At 45.6% G+C, this 22,252-nt stretch overlaps 1 protein-coding gene across 44 annotated transcripts in view; it reads right to left on the bottom strand.

Annotated features, from left to right (window-relative positions):
- ARPP21 (cAMP regulated phosphoprotein 21) overlaps window positions 1-21,538 on the bottom strand; it is a 156,779-nt gene extending 135,241 nt beyond the window's left edge. For 11 of the 44 annotated variants that reach the window (XR_009261589.1, XR_009261587.1, XR_009261590.1 and 8 more), the window contains exon 1: window positions 19,941-20,768. The gene's annotated coding sequence lies outside the window, so the exon portion shown is untranslated. The other 33 variants (XM_058729313.1, XM_058729316.1, XM_058729319.1 and 30 more) reach the window with 11 other exon arrangements.
- Between the last annotated feature and the right edge of the window lie 714 nt (window positions 21,539-22,252).

Genomic DNA, 22,252 nt, shown 5'->3' with positions numbered 1-22,252 from the left:
ACTCCGTCTCAGGGTCAGCTTCCCGGAAGCCTACCTGGGACACCTCAGGACATCCCTTTGGAAGGTGGAAATCACACCGTGGCAGGAATGAAACCCAGGTTCCGAATCACTCGCTGGCTCCAAACCCTTGTTCGTTTCCCTAACCCTGGACACATCATCGCTCAAGTTACCACCCTATATGTAGTTCCCAAAACACCGGCAGGTAACAGGATGCTGATACCCAGTACACATTAAAGATATCATGATGACATAGGAGGTGATGCCTATGTTAAGCAGTTTCTACAAATTATTTCAGTGACTTCCTCACAAGCACTAATAACTAGCTGTCGCTGTTTCCACTCTACAGATGGGATAACTGAGACGCACAGCAGGGCCAAGGAACTTGCCCAGGATTATACAAATTAAGAGACACTGACCAAGTCTCACTTGATCCCCAGGAGATATTTATTATGGTTGTCTGTCTACAGCACCCTTGCAGCGAAGAGGCAGGACAGATGCAGGTCAAAGAGAATTGAATGTGCTGATGTCTGAAATTTTATAGCCAGCTGTTAAGAAATCTGTAAGTATTCTGATTTCTCTGTGCCATTCCATGCTCTTCCCGTATTCTAATACAGAAGCAGCCTAAACAATTACAACGGTGGCTAACATTTGCATTGTGTTCCTATATATTGAGCAGCGTTCTACGCCCTTCTCCAGGCAGGACTCACAGAGTCCCTTTGTCTTAGGTCTTTCCTTCCCTAAGTCTTTCCTTATGTCCCATCATAGAGAAGCTTTCTGGATGGGCCTCGGGAGGTGAATTTTTAATAGCGTGAACCCTTACTCTCATGAGCACAGCTCGACAGCTTATTTTCCTACTATGACAATGAGTCAATAAGAGAATATGAAATTGCATTAGGTATTTGGTGTTTTACAAGGCTGAGAAGAATTGTGTTTAAATTGGCCAAAGTAACACATTCAGTGACCTGGAGGGCTTGGCCTTGGATGGCGCGGACGATCCACGTGTGTGTGATCGTGTGTGTAGCCAGGCCTGTCCAGGGAGCGCAGTCAATAAACAATTATTTATTCAGCACCTACTAGGCGCATGGCATCCTGCCAAGGACTTGTGAGAGATACGGTGATGTTTTCGGTCCGGCACCTGCCTTGGGGAAATGTATACAGTGCTAGAAATGAGGACTTCCTCAGCTCAGCTTTTCAAAGACTCATCTTCTCTTTTTCTCGTAAGTATGCCGAACGATCAACTCCAAACGAATCCTTGTGGAGTCTCTCACTAATTTTCAAGGGGAAAAAGTTAGATTAGAGTAAGTCACGCTTCGGAGAAAACTCCTTTTCTCCCAACAAGGTGAAGAGAGCCATGTTCTTACCCGTAAGAAAGGACCCATTTCCCCAAAAGTCCTCGGTCAAGAATTAATAATTGCCCTCTTGGGTCTGACAACCGGCCATCAAGAAGTGAACTTCAGGAATGTTGTTCCTCATGATCTTAATCTGTCGTTCCCCACACTGAACTGGTGGGAGCGGCCTCCCTCTCTCCCTCCCAGGCATGGCTCTCTTTTTCCAGACCTTTCTGCAGGGATGGGACGGCAGAAATCAGGAAGGAGAGCGCAAGCTACAGCCAGCGGCAAGGGTGGCTTCAGGGGCCTGGGGGGAGCAGGGTTGAAGGAGGAGGGGGCCGCAGAGTTTTCACTGCTCATATCTCTAAGGATCGAACCAGAATAAGAAGCTGAAGTCGAAAACCAGCAGAGACGTGGGACAGCAGTGGTCCTCTAGAGGCCGGACCTACCCTTTACATTTTGCACACTGCTCGGCGTGTGAACAGACCCGCCTCTCGGCCCCGCTGGAGGAACTGAAAAGAACCCTTTAAATGTAAACACTCAGAAGCGTGTTCCGTAACTGGGAAACCAGACCTTAGGATTATTTACTAAACCACGTTTTTGCACTGAACCAGGTCAAAAAGAAAGGAGTCAGGGTCCCTAACCCGAGAGCCCCTAGGGAGGAGGCCGGGGAGGCTCCTCGGGGCTCGAGCCCCGACGTGGCCCTTGGCAGGGTGTCTCATGCTCTCCCGGTGCCAGCAGGTGGTGCAATGCACACCTGCGACTCTTGTTCACAAAACAGCTCTCGGAAGTGCCAGGATTACGTGAATGACGCGTCCAGGAGCCAGTGTCCCCGTGTGTCTCTTGGCTGAGCCGCTGTGACCCGTGTGGTGGTTTTGGTATAAACAGGAAGCCCCTCCACCTCCGCTCCGCGAAGGTTTCCTCGTTTAACAACAGGTGAGGGATTACTGCTTTATGCGACAAGATGAGACTTACAAGTCCCCTCTTCCCTTACCCAGTGCCCGTCTGTCGCCTCACTGCCGCGGTTTAGCCTTCCTGTGTGTGCACACGGAGCTCCAGCAGGGCAAAGAGGATCAGTTCAGCGCCCACCCCACGGGGTCCCAAAGTCATCAGAGAGTCAGGCTGTATGCTCCCCCAGGACAGGGACTATGCCTTGCTTCTCTCAGGGTCTCTAGGAACCACCAAGGTATACGGAACGTGGCAGGAAATTAGCAAACGTCTGTCAAAAGATACATGCTTCTGGGTATGCTGGATGGTGTATTAATAGCATCCTCTTATAAAACATTTAAGGCACGCACCTTGAAAAAAAAAACTGACCTGGTATGCACTGGCTGTGTGAAGAACGCGAGTGAGACCAGTAGGTGTTTTCTAGAAATACACTGGCCACCTTATTCAAGAAGTCCCTCTTCTGGGCAAACTGTCCAGAGTTTAACAATGACTCACGCTCCTGATTTCCAAAATACTTCATCTGACTCACCAATAAGTCCTTACTGAGTGACTAGAGCTCAGAGCCTGGAGCCTGTTTCGGATTCTGTGTCTCCCTCTCTCTCTGCCCCTCCCCCGTTCATGCTCTGTCTCTCTCTGTCTCAAAAATAAATATATATATATATATATTTTTTTTTATTTATTTTTGGGACAGAGAGAGACAGACAGAGCATGAACGGGGGAGGGGCAGAGAGAGGGAGACACAGAATCGGAAACAGGCTCCAGGCTCCGAGCCATCAGCCCAGAGCCCGACGCGGGGCTCGAACTCACGGACCGCGAGATCGTGACCTGGCTGAAGTCGGACGCTTAACCGACTGCGCCACCCAGGCGCCCCAAAAATAAATAAACTTTAAAAAAATAAATAAATAAAGGGAGATCAATGTGTTTCGAACTTGAGCTTATGACCTGTGAGTAAATCAGCAAGTCAAGTCATTGGTTTAACTTTAGTTTTTACAGTGAAATCTAGAGGACACGAATGGAGTGGAATGAAATGAGCCAGACTGGAGTACGTAAGGATTGGAGTACATCCTTACCCTCAGTTAGGCCATGACTCATTCTGTAAACTTTTGTAATTTTGTTTCACATATGTGTATGGGGTGGGGGGCGGGAAGACAAGTCTGTGCACATCTACCTATGTCTGAGCGCTGGGGAGTTCATGAAAAAGTGTTTTTTAAGTTTATTTATTTTCGAAAGAGAGAAAAGGCAAGAGTGGAGGGAGAAGCAGAGAGAGAGAGAGAGAGAATGAGATTGAGAATCTCAAGCAGGCTCCACCCTGTCAGCGCAGAGCCCCATGCGGGGCTCGAACCCACAAACCCTGAGATCGTGACCTGAGCAGAAGTCGGATGCTTAACCCACTGAGCCACCCGGGCACCCCTGACAGTATTTTAAAAGTCAGTCTGCGTCACAAAAAAAGTTGCTGCGATAGATCCCATAATGTTTCCACAACGGAAGACTAATTGGAAATAGACATGTCACCCATGGCGTCTTGATTACCAAAGGCAGCGGAGAGAAAATAAGGGCTGTGATGGGGGTTCCTGCTGTGAAATCCAAACATTATTTGTGAGATGCAAAGACCTTATCATTTAAATATGAGGATTGATGCCTCTGATGAAGATAGAGCATCTTCGTTAAAACAAACAAATGATTATCTTGGACAACAGTGTAAACAAGTCCCTAATTCATGAAGCTGCTAATTGCTCTCCCCAGCTGCAGAAGATTGGCCTGTACTCCATGCTTCACCACGCACAGTGCACAGAACACTTGCACACTCGCTCTCGAAATGCAGCCTCGCACAAGCCCAGACATACATACACCCCAGAGCCTGGGGGCCGAAGAGGGTCAGTTCAGACCAGACCGGTCTGGAAGAACAGTTCCTTAAGGGCGTCGTGGGTTTCACTTTCCAGACCTAGATTTTCCATAGGAAATGAAACTCGTATGTAACTTACTTCATTTCCTCACCAGACTTCATACGCCAGGAGGAGAAGAGCTTTGGCAGAAGCATGTCTTGTAGCCAAAGGAAGCTGGTAGTTTTCTATCACTTTTTCAAAGCAACTCGCAAGATTGGTATCCGGATCCTGGTAATCGCACGTTCCCATAGTTACTCATATTTAATTCACTGAAACGCAGATGCATTAATTCATGCTATAAAAAACAACAGCTACCCTGTTTTCCTATATCGTATTGTGCGCCAAATGCTACAAGGAACATGTGACACATAGTGTTTTTAATCCTCGCTGCCGCTAATCTCATTTGCACATATTTAAGGACGGAAGGAAGGGAGGGAAGGAGGTGAAGGGGTGGACGGACGAAGGGAGGTAGAGGGAGGGCAGGTGGGAGGAGAGAAACAGAAGTTTCAGAAGAGATGAGTCCATGCCCAGGGTCAAACGACACCCATATTATTCAAATGCAGGTCTCAAATACCCGTGCCCTGTCCACTGCCTCCCACCACGTTGTTCAATCCCTGCATTTGGTGAATGCAACGCCCACATATATAATCACGACTATTTATTTAAGAAAGACGCCAGATGACGGAGTAACCTTGTTGGATACCTAACAACAAAGTATCATTTCTACCATACCTAGCCAGAAACGTGCAGTTATTTTCTTATCAGCCAAGTTGACTTGGCTATCCCACTGACATACCCACCCCCCCCCCAAAAAAAAAGAAAAGAAAAGAAAAAAAAATACTTGGTACTTGATTCTCTCACTGCTCTTAAAAGTGGGAAGTAAAGAGCTGCAGAAGACTCTGGCCTGTGCCCGAATGTTACCCTCTCTGGGGAAGGGCTGGTTCCAGGGTTCATGAGATCACATCTTGACCGCCATGCTAGGATTCAGGTTTGGAGATTTCTTTGGGGAATGGGCCAGACCCTAAGGTGGTGCAGCCTCAACGCACAGCTATCTTTTGGGTCTGGAGCTGGGTCCAGCCACACGGGATCCCGCGGCATCCCATGTGACTGGCTTTAAACTCGAGTCTGCACCTCCTTCCCAGTTAGGGCAGGAAGGCCAGTTCTGTACAAGAGTTGATGGCTAACCGGGGGGGGGGGGGGGGGGGGGGGCGGGGGGAGGGGAGGGTCATGCATCAACTGGAATGCACCATTAACAAAAATATTAGCTGGCCCTCAAAGGAGAAAATACAGCAAAAAGAAAACACCACACAAACTATAGCGTTGTATAGTCGTGAACTTCGTGGACTCTGAATCCGGACCTCCAGGGTGGAAGCCTGCTTTCTCTACGTGTCCGAGCAAGTCTCTAAGCGTCTCCATGCCTCAGTTTCCTCACTGAAAGTGGAAATAGGCAGAGCCCCTACCTCACAGACGACTGTGAGGAGTAAACAAGTGAAAATATGTAAAGCACTCAGAAAAGTACCTCGCACATAGTTAGCGTGATGTATGTATCAGCAATTAGCTATCTCTTACCGAGACATGCACATGGGTCCATTCAACAGAGATTTGTGGATGTTACCTGATGAGAGCTCTGGCTAGAATTCAACTGCCAACACTTCTGGAGCCCCAGACCTTCTAGACACTTCTAACCACCTCAGTGTCTCTAAAAATTACAGCTACTTCCGAGTGATATTGGCTTCCTTCCAAAACTCCGAGGGAGCCATCACCGGGCTGTTCAAGCTGTGGATGGCTGGCAATTCGTGAGGCTTCATGCATGTATGTAGAGGTATGTGCATGACCGTTCTAGCCCTGTGTGTCTTTTCTAGCTCGTATAAGTGGTAAGAACAAACCTGCCCCTGAAATTCACACTGAAAGAGAAGGATTCCGCCCCCCCCCCCCAAAAAAAAAAGAACAAAGGAGCAAATGGGACGACAGTGCTAGAGGTGACCAGACCAAGATGATGTCGGGCAGATTTTTCCACCTTCCAAATCTGTCCTCGGATCCCTGCCTGCAGCAAATGGCCTTAGGAGCATTTTGATTTAAATGCTTGATTTTGATTTAAATCCCTGTGTTTTTGTAATTTTGAGATGTTATATAAATGAGATCACACAGTCTGTGATGTTTTGAGATTGACTTCTTTCACCCAGCACAACGCCCCTGAGACCCATTCAAATTGCCACGTGAATTCATAATTTGTTCCTTTTTATCGCTATGTAATATTCCACTGTATGGATGTACCACAGTTTCCCCAGGCATCTTTGGAAGGACATCTGGGTTGTCTCCAGTTTGAGGCAATTATGAATAAAGCTGTTATAAACCGCTGTCTGCACGGTTTTTTTGTTTTTTTTTTTTTTGCATTCATAGTTTTCTTCTCTAGTGCTCACTAATTTTTATGTAAGTTTTTCCTTGACCCTGAGAAATTATCTTCTCTCCATGGACTTTAGAGTCCTACGCTGGAGACCCTCAGACTACAACTCAGGGGGAAACCTGCATCTATCTCCCTGTAATCACCCAGAACAGAGGCTCCAACCTCTTTTTCTAATGGAATTTGCAATCTTCTCTTCTCTTAAGGTGCTATGTTTTAAAAATCGTTTTTAAATCAAAGCAAGTTTAAATTCACTTACTAAAATTTGTCTCGAAGCCTAAAGTCGAGAGAAATCCCTAACTTTTTGATTGAAAGGATAAATTCATCACCCCACCCTCTGTTTCCATCTTGCCATTATATCACTGCAGACGGGCAATAAGGGAGTACTCGTTTTATAACATAACCAGATCCCAAATGTATGTATATACCAAAATATTACACCACATCTAATATGTACTATATTAGATACATGTAATTTTTATAATATAACCAGATTGCAAATGTGTATATATATATATATAAATATGTTCAATAAATATAAATCATATCATATATATAATATGGTATATGACATGTGTGTGTATGTACTTTTAAAATACACACACATGTGTATATGTATAAAAGAGTATGCATACATATTCATTTTCTGTTATTCTGTTCTCCCTTCAGAAAAAATTCCCAACAATAAAATTAGAGGCAATTCCCTAGTCGAAGACCAATATTTATCCAAGCAAACCTAGTAATGCATAAGATAAATTATACAGGTTAAGAAATTGAGGGCGATAGTCTCTCTGTATATAATGTAAAATACACTGCTACCAAATAAATCCTTAATATTTACCTATAGATAGTATTTCTAAGATTTTCCATTTCTTCAGGTTACCTAGATGAAAAAATCAATAAGATTATTTTGGTTGTTAATTTCCTTCGGGCCACAAACTACGGTGTAAACATTTACTTAGTAAAAAGGAAGCTCAGTCCCTAAATTTCTCCGTCCAATAACTTCGCAAAGCCACTGCCTTTGACAAATCATTAATAAATAGGGTTATCACACCTAATCCACTTGACTTTATTTCGGGGTGAGCTGAAATTTCTGTTAGCCTCACCACTTCCTCTATCTGAGAAACTGACTCCCCGAGGGTAGAAAGATAAAAAGGCTACTTTGATCCTGTACATCTGCCAAAAGCAACCGCCACCCTCTGCGACAAACAAGCAGGACGCAAGGGCAAAGAATGAGTGTACATGATGCTGCAGGTGTCTCGGGTTCACTTGGGACCAAACAAACTGAGGACAAACCGTCGACGAAGAGAGCTCACACTGGCGAACTGGAACTTCAAGTTTTCCTGAAGATAATTTCAGGGGGAACATATTAGTTAAAATGAGTCATTTCATCCTCAATATCAATAAATTGCATGAATACGTGTTGGCAGGTGGCCTGACAAGAGGTTTATGCGACCTGGCGTCAGCTCTTTCCCCTGGGACAGAGACAGAGTATAAATATACAAGGTAGCACTTTTCCCCAACTTGACCCCGGGGGGGATAGCTCAGAACACATATTTAAAGAGCAAGACATAATGCCTTAACTACAAAGAATCACAAAAAAGTCTTGTCACACATGCACCGAAAAGCCCAAGCCTTGTGAATCCATTCGGGAAAAAAAAAAAAAAAGAAAGACAATTCTTTAAACTCCACTTAACACTTGATGGGGCGTCTGGGTGACTCAGTCAGTTGAGCCTCCGACGTAGGCTCAGGTCATAATCTCAGTCTGTGAGTTTGAGCCCCGCATCAGGCTCTGTGCTGGCAGCTCAGAGCCCGGAGCCTGCTGCAGATTCTGTGTCTCCCTCTGTCTCAAAAATCAATAAACGTTAAAAAAAAAAATAATAAAAGTTTTAAACTCCACTTAACACTTGATAAAGATCTTCAAAATCATTTTTTCATTTGTGTTTTCAAAAAACTTTTAATTAATATTTTCCCTAATCACTTATCCCTGGGTATCTATTTTTATGCAAATGTCAACTACTGGGTCCCTTAAATCAATAGCATTGTTTCAGATTGTTGGACACTAGTAAGTAAAGATATGTGTTTAGATATGTTGTAGTTTTTGTTCCCCCCCTTAACCACGTGACACGTATTGTTAACATCTTATAAAAGCTAATGCGAAAGAATCCCAACACCCCTTAAAATCATTGTTTATATTTTTCCTCAGTAATCCACAGACAAAAACTTAGGACTCAAACTACAACTTTATATTATTTTGAAAACAAGTATCGATATAGAATTTCATTGCACATTCTTATAGTTTTCAATGTTTTAATGGGTAAACAGTCCCTGTAGGAGAAAGCAGGAAGGAGATAACATTTCTATTTTGTGGCAAATATCTTACAGAGGATAGCTCATGAAGGGAGTGCTGCTATCTACATACTGCAATAAGGACACTGAAGGTCACTTGGCGAGGCCAGTGAGAAGCAGAGATGAGATGCAAACTTAAACTCAGGTCACCTTGACCTCAGACCTATTGCCCTTCTTTGGCACCAGGAGAAGATGTGTCGCAAGCATAGGTGAAATCAGGAGCTGAGAATCTATTCTTGTCCCAAATGGCAGCCGCAAGTACAGATTTGAGATGCAGGCAGACAGATTTCCAGGCACTCTACCAGTTTCACAAGTTAATTTCCATATCCTTCTATGCCATGGCCTCACCACATACCCTTTCACTACCCCCTTGGTTCTCAGCTCCTAGTCTGTAGGTAAGATCTGAATCCCTGTGTTTCCCATGGCTGTTGTATGTTCCCGTGTAAGTTACACTGCAAAGAAAAAAAACAGAAGGATGAAATATACGCCTTTCTTTTTCCTTAGACAAGAATCCCCCAGTATGCTACAACAGAAATTTTGCCACAGCTGTGATCACAACCGAGGGTATATTCATGTGGGCATCACATGGGCACACAGTCCCTTTCACACAACCACAGCTGTGACCACAACCGAGGGTAGATTCATCTGGACATCACATGCGCACACAACTCCCTTTCACACAAGAGGCAGCTCATAAGTATCCGTTGACAGTCGCACTGCAAAACAATTGAACAAATTATTTTTCCAAAACAACCAGCCCACAACCAGCTTTCGATCAAAAATGATCCAGAGGCAAAGTCAGAATCCATAGAGGGAATCCTGATTTTTCTTATCACTGTCCCTGTGGCTTTAGCGAACGATACAGGAAGAACTATAGAAAATCTTGGATCTCCATCTTGATAAAGAGTTCTTGCCTGGACAAATGAGGTCGTTCAGAGAGCAGAAGGAACAAACCAAGGGAAATAATCCCCGCAGAGCAGAACGAATGGCCCTAATGACCTAATCAATACAGAAATAAGTACAGATTTCCTCCACCAATGGCCACTCAGTAGCTTCCCTGAAAAATACAGAAACGTACCACCTTGCTTTCATTTAGATTTTCCTTAATGCTTATGGTGTATTTCATCAGGAATACCCAAAGTTTGGCTTTCGATCAATTCAGTAACATTAGATAAGTTCACCAAGACTTGGAGTAAAATATAGGGGTTCTTTCAAGTTTGCAGGCCTGGGTCCTTCTCAGTGCTATCTATTCCTTGACTATTGGTGCAAATCATATGATCCCCACCTAAGCCCCAGGATCTAATCTACAAGTGATGAAACAAGTTGATATCTCCTCATCTTTTCTTAAAACATCAGAAGCAATCTATGTTCACAGGCAGGTCAAAACAATGACGTAATATTGTCAGGTGATTTTAGAAAAACGGATTTTAGAGCTCTCTTCTCTTGCTAGATCTGTTGGGCCCATCTCGGATTATACTAATGGCCTTCTGTTGGATAGATCTATTGGTTTTACCTGCGAAGTGTACAAATCACAAGTCTACCTACCACAGTTGTATTTGAAGTCATTTCTAGCTCTTAGATAAAGTCTCAAATTGCTCCTGGAAGGGTATTCAGAGTAAACTCTCTGTGGTATTTCCAGACAAATCCAGAAGGAGGCCTGGTTAACTTTCTTTTTTTTAATGTTTATTTATTTTTAAGAGACAGAGACAGAACGTGAGGGGAGAAGGGGCAGAGAGAGAGAGGGAGACACAGAATCCGAAGCAGGCTCCAGGCTCCGAGCTGTCGGCACAGAGCCCGACGCGGGGCTCGAACACGTGAACCGCGAGATCATGACCTGAGCCGACAGAGAAGGCAGGCCCTGCTTCTGCTTGGTTAGAGCTGCATAGCTTCCGGGCAGGAAGAGGGGCCTGGAGACCCCCCCAGTTTGCCAAATTCTCTTCTCCCTCTCTTCCTCACCCCTGCCTTCTGTTCCAGCACTGCAAGCTCACTCAGCCCTCGGAGGAGTGAATTCTCTCCCCACATCCTGGATCACCTTCACCGTGGTTAATCTCTCCCCAGGCACCTGTCCAGTAAACATGAGTTGTCGCTAACTCTGTGTACCAGTGATTTGGAAATTGCTTGTGAACTTGCCTTGGCCCCATCCGCTCTCGCAATTTATTTATTAACTGAGTGTTGACCTTAATTCCCTTCCATGCAGCTGAAAAAGTCATCTACGTATTCCGTCAAAGCAGACCGAAGTTTTAGGGACTTTGTTACTCTTGTAGAAGCCCTAGTCATGGTCTGACATCTGTAGCACGCACTTCCTTGTGAGAGCCCAAACAAATCTTGAGAGCAGTTACAATTTCCCCTATGCGGGAGGGCATATCTCTGTTCTCCTTTTTAGAAAGATGAATGAATGTCAGGCCCACGTAAGCTGACACTTTAGGGGAAAAATACAATTAAACCTTTACTTAGGGCTGCTTTTAAGTCCGGAGTATTAGATGCCATCGACAATATAAAGATCAATTTTTAGTTCAACAAACTTGGATTAAAGATCTGCCACGTGCAAGCAAGAACTGCCCAGGGCAGTAGAAAACATGCTTTGGGGCCAAACTACTTTTTTGCTTCATGTGAGTTAGGTAGATGACTCATATCTAAGCGTGTGGAGAATGTGGATTCTAGATACAGGTACAGACACAGATATATGCTGGTTATAGATGAGTATCATATATATGATAGGCAAGATATACAACATACCTCTTATGTATGGGATCTATACTGTGGACAAGATATGTAATATATATGTTACATATATACATATGTATGTATGTATATGTGTATATATGTGTATGTATGTGTGTATATATACATATGTATGTATGTACATATAGATATATAAACACATATATGTATATACATACATACATATATATTTTTATATTTATATATATATATATATATATATATGGACGGACATACACGTATAAAATCTGTCTACCCTTTCCTTGTTTTCCAGCAAATATCACAATACCAAAGGATTCTAAGTTCATTCTCAGACACCTTCTGAGAAGTTTCATTGGATAACTTTCGGACTGTGTTATCCCTCAGAAGAACGGCTGATATGCAAATTATAATCGAAAACAAAACTCCATTATTTGGCAAACGTATCGCTTCGCACAGCTCACCTTCTTCGGTATTGAACGTGACTGGTGGTTTCCCATTTCCTGACGGGCCACCAACTGATGAAACCCCCGTTTTGAGGGGAGTTTCTCCCCTCCTCTGGTCACTTTCACCCAAGGGCAGAAGTGATTCATTTCGGCAAAAGAGCAAATGCCTCGGGATCAGAGGCCAGATCAGCCGCTCAGCCCAAACAACTCACTCAGTGCTTAGGAACCAAAGCCATCGGTGGGGTGTCTGGGAGCCTACCAGTGAGACCCAAGTGTCACTTGCTTTAACGTCTCCGAGGGAGCTGAAGATATTTCCATCTCCCATGCCAGTTCAAGTCTGCCGCTTAAGAGCTTTCACCCATTAACACAGGATTTAAAATCATTCCCTCATGGATCCCTTCCACCCCCTTCTTGTTCAGTTCTTTAGCCACCACTGGATGACCCAGTTAAACTCTTTTGGAGAAATAATATCCATCTGTTCACTCTGTAGACAACTCTGAATTGGGCTGCCCCTTCCCTTAGAGCCGGGTTACACATCGGGGTTCTTGCAAAGTGCATGCTCCTAAAGCGACGAGTACCTTGGCCTGGCCTTCCGGATTTCATAGACACAGAAAAAGAGTAAAGCTTGTCTCCAACCATGACCGTCACAAAGGTTCCTCTCCAATTGTAACCGTCAAACACATTACGGGGCCGAAGAAAAGAGAGCTGTACTCTTACTTCCGAACAACAACAACAGCAAATCTTCAAGGGAGGTGTGGCTCATTTATGTAACCAGCTTAAATCTCTACGGTTTTTTATATGAAAGGTGATGACTTCTTTTTAGTGAATGAAACCTACGTGCCTGTGCCGGGTACTCTGTATCTGCTTCAATCCTTCGGGGTGGGCCCGATCCCACTTCCTAAACGAGAAAATGGAAGCAATGCAACACGAACTAAAGTGTTAAAGCCGCATAAGGAGTAATCTGTTCCTATCGACTGTTGTCACTACGTAATTTCACCTGCAGAGACTGTGACGCACGGAGAGGTTTAGAGTCTTGGCCATCAGCACCCGAAGACTCAGAAGCCTGACATCAGGACAGGTTGTTCAGGTGCTAAATTGAGTATTTATTTATACAGGCCCGCTATGGAGCCGTGAGATTCGGATACACCACCAGGAGCCTTGTTTCGAGAGGCTTTTGTTTTAACCTTTTGTTTTTGATTCAAGTTTTGCGCATATCTGTACCCTGCAGAACCCTACGGAGTTCTTCCTTGGTCACAGCAAGCCCCAGGCTCCCTCTCAGATAAGCCTGGAGCACACCTTCCGTATACATCCCCTCCCTTAGTTTTAACCTGACTTTGAATCGGAAGCTGCAGTGAATTCCAAACATCTGTCATAGGCTTCTGATATCCTATGTGACCAAAAATGCACCCATTGCGATCATCTGTGGAATAAAATAATATCTCTCTTGGAGGGATATTGACATCCTGGTCCTAGAATGTATTCGTTTTCGTATGTAAACTCTCACATTAACTGTGTGTACTCTCTTACCTCTTGACACTGAAGGAAAAAACAAAACAAAACAAAACATTAAAAACGAAGTCATCCATTGTTGTGGATGAAGACAATTGTTATGATGATAAATAACAAATAAAGATTGAGGCATCCAGTTAGAATGTTTAACAGTGCTTAAGCAAATAGCAACAGGATATGCACACAACACGATCGCATGCTATGTTATTTTATCTTTCCAGAATTCTGTTAGTGATTATGTGGAAATTTCAGGGTTGGAGAAAGGTTTCAATCTCCACAAAGGCATTAGGCGCCGTGACCAAAGTTAAATCATCGCCACAGTGGGGGAAAAAAAAAAAAAATGAAGACTCATTAATGCCACAGAATTGTTTGCGGTGGGATTTTTGAATTTACCTTTAGCGCTCTGACAGTTCCCTGAAATTCCTACCGTACCAACATATCTAAGTGAATTTAAAATAAACAAATATAAAACCGTGGAATTTAAAAAGTGTTACCTTTTAAAGTATTACTGTGATCATTTTCACAAACCAGAGAAAATTGGATCACAGATATGGCTGCAAAGTCCTGACAATTAATGAATTCAGTTAATGAATCTGTCCAAAAGCTCTTTTTTTTTTTTAACGTTTTATTTCATTTTTGAGACAGAGAGAGACAGAGCATGAATGGGGGAGGGTCAGAGAGAGGGAGACACAGAATCTGAGACAGGCTCCGGGCTCTGAGCTGTCAGCACAGGGGCCCGATGCGGGGCTCGAACTCACGGACCGCGAGATCGCCACCTGAGCCGAAGTCGGCGCTCAACCGACTGAGCCACCCAGGCGCCCCCCAAAAGCTCTTTAATGACTGAATCGTCAAATGCCAGCAATGATGGGACTTCCACCAAACTTACATACGTGTTAACAAGCAAAAGGCTAAGTTAAACAGGCCAGTGTGGAGTATAGACATTTTCTTATCAATAAATATGAGAACTTTGTGTGAGGATTTTAGCTTGTGGTTCTGGAAACATTTTAAAATAGCTTTTTGTAAAAGCTGCAAAAGCAATGTAATAGCTCTTTATTTTCCTATCGTGTTTATGAGCAAACAACAGTTAAACGATTCTGAGTAGTCCCTGAATTCCAGTGAGTCCTCATGACCTTCCTTCATCCTCTTTTGACCCATGTGTGATTCTTCCAGATCTCTGCACCAGTGATGGGATCACCTGAAAGCAATTCAAATTACCTGAACCATCAGGTGACAGGTAGGCCCTGATTCACACACCAAGGGATAGTATACTTGGATCTCTAGGACCTTAAAACTTGAGAAACTGATGTTCTATTCTGTTTCCTAAAGATGTCGAAACGTTTTACTTCAATTATTGGTGTTGCTTCATAATTTCAACTAGATCAGAATAAGTCAAAATGCAGATCTTTCCCTTTAAGTATGATGCTAGGGACTAGAACGTTCTAAAGTAAGTATTATATCTCAAGCAATTAGAAGAAAAGCTGCTAAAGATATGAGCACCATCCACCTCGTTTCCATCCCTTAGAGACGGTCTCCGTCCTTATCTCAAGTATTTAGTGTGTGATAAAGAATCCACGGACAATTACACAAATGCAAGAGAAGGCACCTCCATTATTAAGAACCCCTGCACTAAATGTAGTGAAGAATGAGTACGTGCCTTGAGTGAGACAATTTTGGACTAATTCCTCAACATTTTAATTGCGTCGGAATTTCAGTGCTACCCTAATACTCATCACTTGATTACAACAGGAAAAATATAACCTGTGGTGGTGACATGTATGTTAAGCGGGGGGGGGGGTCCAAAAAAAAAAATGCCAGAAGAAATCTCCTTGGGAAGAGTGTGTAGAGGAATTCAAAATACTGATCTACTCTGGCCCCACGTAGTGATCAACACCCGTTCCATCTGGCAACACTAAGCTCCTTGGGGGCAGCAAGGAGGGAGGAACGTAACATGATGCTGAGGATTCAGCTGGAAAGGGGAGAGTCAATTTGGTGTATTCAAGTCAATTCTTTTCTTTTTTGGTTTTTTCCAATATGCTCTCCATTTTCCTGGTATAATTATTTCAATTCACTCTTTGGTTTCCTTGTCCAGCTATCTCCCAGGGCGCAGAAATGTCCCAGTGATCTTAGAGAAAGAAAGGTGTCTTCAAATGTTGTGCGGGCATTTTATGCCACACGGGGGCGGGGGGGGGGGGGGGAGGAAATCACCAGACTGCAGACGATTTGGAGACCATACGATAACAATGCTACCAAACATTCAAAACTGCTGAATGCATCTGATACTCCATCTCAAGCACTTGATTCTTTATCAAGAATCCTGTATTTATGTCTATAATTGAAACACTTTGTATCTAGGCTGAGATCTGATCCCCATGGAAATGAAACTGTCGTGAAGTAAAAACAAGGAATAAACCCTGTGAACATCCAGGGCTAAATTTAATCCCAAATGAGCAAAATTCATTTAGATAAGGCACTAACAAACCAATTTATTAGAACTTGGCATAAAGGTCCCTTAAAGTAACACCCACAAGCAAAGATAGCCTGAGAAAAACAAACCCAGTCACAAACACATCCTGCTAACATGCTTTTTTGCCTCCAACAGTCCTTCAACATTTACTTACATCACAGCTTGAAATTATTTATCACATTTAATTCTAAATATTAGAATGAAAAACAAAAGAAAGAAAAGTCGGCGGACACAGAGAGCCTCTGGAATCACAGATTTCCTAAAAAAATAAAGGTCCTTTGTCTAAAGAGAAGAAATACGTATTTTGTAAGTTCATTGCTGACTTCAAATACGTCCAGAACTTTCCAGGTGCCATAATGCATTGCTAAGGAAGCCAATTCTTTTTCTGATTAGAAATTCACAAATTTCTAAACACACTACCACTGTGTGGTACCAGTTAGAATGATGCCAATACTCACCACCTGAAGAAATGACTTTCACGGTTCACATCATTTTTAAACCCCATCTTCCTTCTTAACCTTGTCGCAAAGCAGATCTGAATTAACACTAACTCCTACGGAACCGGTTCATTTGCAATTTCCAGCCTTACGGACTTCAAACTGTCTCCCAAACCTAACGAGGACCCTCAGGTATAGTCCCTTCTGGCTGCGTTGTACCTTGTGTCTTCAGTGGCTGACTCATTCCACGCTCTGCTCATGTAGCTTATCATTATCTTGTCCACAGGCAAAATCTACATTGAATTCAGGTGAGAATGGCCCCTGATTTGAGACTCTTGAGAAAGGTATCAGCACTGGGGTCCAAGGAGCATGACCACTAAGGGAAATGTTGCAGCCCGTGTGGATTGTAATTTTCCCCTCTAAAAGTACAAAGTAGAAAACACGAACACTGGCAACCAATTACAGTAACTCCTTCCAATGCATTTCCCTTAGTGGTTTATTGCGGGTCGGGGGCGGTGGGGGGGGGGGGAGTTATCCTTCACAGAAATGGACAAGATCTAGAACAACTCTGTACACTGCCCTACCAGCTTTATTTAACACTACTTACGTAACTCACTTCCCCACTGAATAAAAACTTCTCACTTTTCCTTACGTTTATCAATTTTGAAACCACGTAGGCATTTGTCTAATCAGCTTCGCTTCGAACAGGGATATAACTCGATCACAGCATGTTGTTAATATGGAAACGAACAGCACAGACCTTTCTGACTGAACATTTTCACTGTCTACCTCAAGACAGGTGTTCTGCATTACACCAATGTCGCAGACAGATGGCTTCTTAGGTTTTACGCACTATGACATTAAGATATTCCCCCCTCGTTATAACGTTCCAAAAATTACTAGTGTTGCCCCTGCTATCTACAGTTTAAAAATATTTAAACTAAGATAATCTATTGTGCTTATCTCAAAGGAAGGAAGGAAAACAACTCGACTATTCTATCAAGTTCGACCCAAACTTCCCGCCTCAGTTGCCACAATTCTGGATCCAGATTCCAAGTTTATGAAAGAAACACAAAAAGTCACAAGGCAGAGCTTCAAGTTACAATATCTTAGAAGGATGCTAGTTATTTTATGCCCCCCAAACATTTTACAAGCTCCAAACCCTTCACGAGGACAGGATTTTAGGGATCTAAAATGATTTCTGCACTTCTCACCATCCAAGAATACGACAGCTCGTAGGAAAAACAGTACGTGTGCAGCAACTCCTTGGTTAGTGTCTCTTTTTTAAGTTTTCAGGCATTCTAGTGACTGAGTCTTGCTTCTAAGAATTATTGAAGAGGTTTATGAAAACACACAGCAGACTATTCATGTGTACTTCTCCCATTAAAATCAACTGATTTCTGTTAGCACTGTATATCAGGACTAATTAAAATTACCGTATCCCACAGCCAGTCTGTACCTTTTCAAACATCCTTCTCCCGTATCCAAAACCATGCACTGTTCTGCCTTCCATCATGCTTCTTTTATTGCGGAGTGAGGCGCTCGCTCCTTCATTAAATAGCATTAAAAATAGACAGCACCGAGCTCCCCAGTGGAGCATGCTCTAACAGGGCTAATGCCACAGTTCTTAAGGTAACCATACTCAGCTGGGATCTAAGAGGGAAAGTCACTGGAAGGTCAGCAATTTGCAAATCTAACAGCGCACACAAACCTGTCTCTGAGCTGAATACCGGAAAAGAGAAACCAGCGTGTTGTGAAATTAAGTCACTGAGAAGCTGAAAGTCAATTTCTAAAACTGTGTAAGTTGCTTTAAATATGCCTTACCTAAACCAAAGTATTCTGTTCAACAGGCATTCACCTACCGCAACTGGGTTATATTCTGTCTCATCAACTAACACAAAGCACGTCCGGAGAAATGGAGCCACGTAGGCATAGCGTCTGAATGTCTTAAAAACTGCATCTAAACCAAACTGTTTAAACCAAGCAAATAGTATTGATAAGCCAAGGACAGGGAGAGGTTAGCCTTTTGCATCTTTTGTGATGAAGCACAGCCCTTAAAGAATATACGAAACCCATGCTGCAGAAAATTTTAAAATATTCTGCTAGTTGAAGGGACAAGAAGGAGTGAAGGAATGTGACAAGAGAGGAAATACCGGATCGAACACAAATACATACCTTACAAATCCCATATAAACCCGAAATGAGCGCACGTAATTTCTCACATGCGATCCACATTAGGTGTGCAGCAAAAGCAATTACTGCCAAGATAGTAGATCACTTGGCTATTCGAACAGAACACGCTAGAACTCTTCGAGCCACCGTCTTTGGTGAAAAGGACATTAACTAAAATCCTATTAAGACAGGCATGTGCCATGGTGACACAAACACAGAGGATCAAAGGAGTGGGAGCATTCATGTTTAAGTGCATGTCAAAGGTTCCCTAACTTTCAGCAAATGAAAGATGATTCCCCGTCATCGCCATTTCTCTGTTTTCTTAAAACAATCATAGCAATTTTGATCTCCAAAGTAAGCGAGGAGCAGGTGGGAATCGTTTGGAATTATGCAGCATTTGAACCAAATCTTGTACAGATTCAACTTTGGGGAATGTCATCCTTTTGGGAGAGGCTAAAGTGGCATACCCATAGACTTTAAAAATCAGCAATCAAAAGGGACATCTGCACTCTAGACACATTCTCGAGAAAACGATTTCCACCAGCCTTGCAATGTGCACACTAGCCTCCCAATCCTTTGTAACTTTCAACGCCTCCTTTGCTTTTCCTTTTAGACTCCGACTCTGTCCTCATCTCGTATCTTGGGGAGGTGATCAAGTACTGAGCCACATCCACTCCCGCTCCATTTCCATGCAGAAACATGGACTGAGTCAATTTCTCTTCCTTAAGAAACTTTCTAAATACCTGTACTATTCCAGGCAATTCCACCAACCATATCTACAACCTGACACAGAAGACATTGCATTCGGAGTTTGCAATGAAACACACATTTCAAACACGTAAAAATAAATGGTCACCACCATCGTCTCTACCCGCCCCCCTCCCCCACAAATCCCTTGGGAGCCCGGACCCCAATTCCTGCAAGAGCAACAAACCGATGGCAACTTTTCCGCCCCTGGCACGGTTCTTTCAAATGGAATGAGAGGGTCCCAAACTTTCTACCACGAAACCCGCAGACATCGCTGTAGACTTCGCCCATGAGAAAAACTGCCTCCTCTGTTCTCTTCCAGCTTTCCCTGTCTGCCTCATCTGGGGGAGGGGAGTCTACCCCTCCTGTGATGAAACATAGAAACACAATCAATACATGTATAACATCAACGGTTTTCTACAAACACGAAGGAGGAGAAAAAAAAAAAAACAGACGATAAACAATTCCAAAGAAAAGCACAGATAAACGGCAAAAAGGAGGGGGAAAAAATCACAAAAGACGCGCCAGGTTCACGTCGGAAGAGCTTGATTATTACCTTGACATAACAGTGGGTATCCCCCCAGCGTCTTGGTGCCTCGATTGATTTGATTTAGTTTTTGGTTTTTACTAATATCGTTTCTCAGTGATTGAATTGGCTGGATTTGTTTGGCTTGGCGCTTTTTTTTTTCTTTTTCTTTTTCTTTTTTTTTTTTTTTTTTTTTTTTTTTTTGGTCGATTTATTTAACTGCTAGTCAAACGAGCTCTCTGCAGCGTCGGCGGCTGGGATCCTCGCGCAGCTGCGGCGACCGTGGTGGCTTTGGCTGGCGACCCCGCTGCCCCCGCCGCTGGTCGCCGCTCCGGACGAGCTCAGGGGGCGCCGCCGCCGCCGCCGCCGCCTTCTCTGTCCCGCTGGCTCCGCGGAGCGAACGATGCCCCCGCCTCCGGTCCGGCAGTCCGTCCCTCCGCGCGTCTGTCCGTCTGCCTGCCTGTCGCGCAGCCCCGCGGCCCCGCGCGGGATTCTGGCTTTCCTGCGCTCCGCTCCGGCTGGCTGGCGGTCGGCGCGCGAGCCGCTCTGTCCGTCCCTCGGCGCGTCGCGGTCCCTCTAGCAGGGCCGGGTCCCTGTTCCGGGTTCTGTGCCCAGCTCGCTCTCCAGCTCCCGCTCGGGGCCCCGGCCGCTTCCCTCGGACAGCGGAGGGCGTCTGGAGCGGAGGGTGCACGCGAGTGCTGCGCGCTCGCTCGCTCGCTGTCTCCCTCGCTCTCCCTCTCCCCCTCTCCCTCTCCTCCTGCCTCTCCTCTGCGTTCTGCTCTCCCAGACTCGAGCTGTCTAACTGCTCCCACCTGTCCGCGGCTCTGTCACTCCGTCGTCCCACCCCGAGCGAGCCAGCCAGCCAGCCAGCCAGCCAGCCTCGGCCCGTCCCTCCGTCCCGCGCCCCTGCCTCCCCGCCTCCGCCGCCGGCCCCTCCGCCCGTCCCTGCCCTCCCACGCACCCGACTCCTCCCCGCAGCCCCGGCCGCATCCGTCCCCGCCCCGGCTGCAGCCTCCAGCGCCCCCGCCCCCCCCCCGCCCCCGGCCCGCCACACCCCGGAGCCGGCCGCGGCCAGGCGCGCCGGCAGGGCGGAGGGGAGGGGAGCGGGGGGAGGGGGGCGCCGGGGCCTCTGCCCCCGGGCGCGGCCGGAGTTGGCCGGCTCGGAGCGCGGGCACCTGCCGGGTGCGCCCGGCGCGCGGAGCCATCCGTCCCCCCCACCCCCACCCCCACCCCGGCGGTCTCCGCCAGTCCCGACGCTGGAGACAAAGCGCCCGGGCCACGCGCGGCCGCACCGGCGTCATTTATCAGAGGGGAGCCTGGCACGCCGCCCCCTGCCCCTCCGCGCCGCCTCCCCGCTCCCCCGCCGCGTACCTGTCCCCGGGGCGCCGCCGACTCCCGCGGACGCTCGCCCGGGCCCGGCTCCCCGCCTTCCTCCGCTGCCCAGTCCGGCGGCCAACTCTGCGGAGAACACCCCGCAGTGGCGGCCCCTCACTCCGCGCGATCGCGTCCCCGCAGTCGCGGCCCCTCACTCCGCGCGAACCATCCGGAGCCCGCGAGCTCTCGGAGGCTCTCGGCTTCGAGCGGGACCCAAAGTCCGGGCGAGCGGCGCCCCGTGCGCTCCCTGCGAGCCCCTGGCCCGAGCTGCGCGCCCGAGCGCGGGCCTGGGGTCGCCGCCGCGCCGCAGCGGGCAGGGCGCGGGGCGCGGAACAGAGTTGACATCCGAAGAAATTAAAGCGCTGCATTTCCCGTTTGTTCTGCAGAAGTGCTATTTTTATTATCTGTAATTCTTTTTTTTTTTTTTTTCATTGTCTCGGGGCACACACTACCAAAAGGGGGGAAAAAAGAAAAAAAAAAAAAAAAGGAATCGTGGAGGAATGGGGATACGTTTCCGGAACACCGCCCACCCTTCCCGAGTGAACGTGGAGCCTACTTTTCCAACATTATAGGTCACCAGCCAAGATCTATCACTCTGGCTTTCTGCCCCCCCAGCTGAGAGCAAGGCGTTTGATTCTGGGCTTCTTTGCTAGGTTGTTATTAATGTGAAGCAAAATTATACTTGTGCGCGCCTGCATGGAATTGCCAAAGCTCATTTTGACTGGATCCAGCGTTTCAGACGCTGAATAACTGTGTATCTGGTGCGACGAATGCCCCATCCCACAATAAATGGAAGAGGAGAGAAAATCAACTCTCACCAGCTGCAATTAGTAACCCCATGAATAGACAACAAATAAATAACCAGCATAAACCATGCCACGAAAATTTCCATGTCCTTTTAGTTTCATGTATTGGCATCCATTCCTAATGGCAGACATTATAAACAGATTTATTGAGGGATATGCCTT

Source organism: Neofelis nebulosa, chromosome 5, assembly GCF_028018385.1.
Source record: "Neofelis nebulosa isolate mNeoNeb1 chromosome 5, mNeoNeb1.pri, whole genome shotgun sequence".
NCBI classification, from domain to species: domain Eukaryota; kingdom Metazoa; phylum Chordata; class Mammalia; order Carnivora; family Felidae; genus Neofelis; species Neofelis nebulosa.
The sequence above is the reverse complement of the archived record's forward strand: the minus strand, read 5'-3'. Positions and strand labels throughout refer to the sequence as shown.